This window comes from Heterodontus francisci, unplaced genomic scaffold, assembly GCF_036365525.1.
Source record: "Heterodontus francisci isolate sHetFra1 unplaced genomic scaffold, sHetFra1.hap1 HAP1_SCAFFOLD_51_2, whole genome shotgun sequence".
NCBI classification, from domain to species: Eukaryota; Metazoa; Chordata; class Chondrichthyes; order Heterodontiformes; family Heterodontidae; genus Heterodontus; species Heterodontus francisci.
Genome location: NW_027141369.1, coordinates 6,824,391 through 6,825,560, shown reverse-complemented (window position 1 = coordinate 6,825,560; position 1,170 = coordinate 6,824,391). Strand labels below are relative to the sequence as shown.

The window sequence follows — 1,170 nt, the reverse complement described above, 5'->3', positions numbered from 1 at the left end:
TACCCCGACCGATGAAGGCAAGCATGCCGTATGCCTTCTTGACTACCTTATCCACCTGCGTTGCCACTTTCAGTGACCTTTGCCTTGGGTGGGTCCACGTTGATCCATTACATTCAGAATCACCTCCTTGAAATAACTCCATAGTACAACTACAGTAACCACACAGAATCTGCTTCAAACACTCCTCCACATTTTATCTGTTCTGACTGTCAACACCTCCAGCTCTTTTGTTTAAGTGGAACCCATCAGGTTTGTATAGGCTCCTTCTATTCTGAAAGCTGTAGCACTGGTTCAGGGAATTCAGCCCTGTTTCTCTACTCTAAAGGCTCAGCCATGCTTGATCTGCGTGGTATTTTGCTTTTATTGCAACGTTACAAGACCTCCAATCCTCTGGAAAATGATGGTCAGACCTTCCACTATTTCTTCCCTGGCTTCATTCAACAGCCTGGGGTACATTTCATCTGGTCCTGGTGATTTATCCACATTCAAGGATGCTCATCCCATTAAGACTTCCTCTCTCCTTAAGTTATCACATCCAATACTTCACACTCCTCCTCCTTCATAACAATATCTGCATCACCCCCTCATTTGAGAAGACAGTAATGCATTCATTAAGGATGTTGGCAACATCTTCCACCCCGATACAAAGGTTACATTTTTGATCTTTTCTGTGCCCTGCTGTTTGCTCAGTTGCCTCTTCCTCTAATGTTTTGATGCAACATCTTTGGGTCCATTGTTATTTTGCTTGTCCATGTTCTTTCTTTGCTCTTCACCGCTGCTCCCAAACGTTCACCACTGCTCCCAAACGCCTCCAGTGCAGTCAAAACACAAAATGTCAAAAGTGGGATTTGAACCCACGCCTCCAATGGAGACTGCGATCTAAACGCAGCGCCTTAGACCGCTCGGCCATCCTGACCGCCTGCCGGCTGTTATTAATGCTAAGGAAATTATTCATTCTTTGTGAAAGTATTTGTGAGATTGTGGAAATGTCTGGAAGAGGAAAGACCAGCGGGAAAGCTCGGGCCAAGGCCAAGTCTCACTCCTTCCGGGCTGGACTGCAGTTCCCGGTGGGCCGTGTTCACAGGCTCCTGAGAAAGGGTAACGATGCTGAGCGTGTGTGTGCCGGAGCCCCGGTCTATCTGGCTGCTGTGCTCGAGTATCTGACCGCTG

At 47.4% G+C, this 1,170-nt stretch overlaps 1 non-coding gene across 1 annotated transcript; it reads right to left on the bottom strand.

Annotated features, from left to right (window-relative positions):
* Positions 1–833: 833 nt before the first annotated feature.
* Positions 834–916, bottom strand: trnal-uag (transfer RNA leucine (anticodon UAG)). Its single transcript has one exon. It is a non-coding gene; the product is annotated as a tRNA-Leu (tRNA).
* Between the last annotated feature and the right edge of the window lie 254 nt (positions 917–1,170).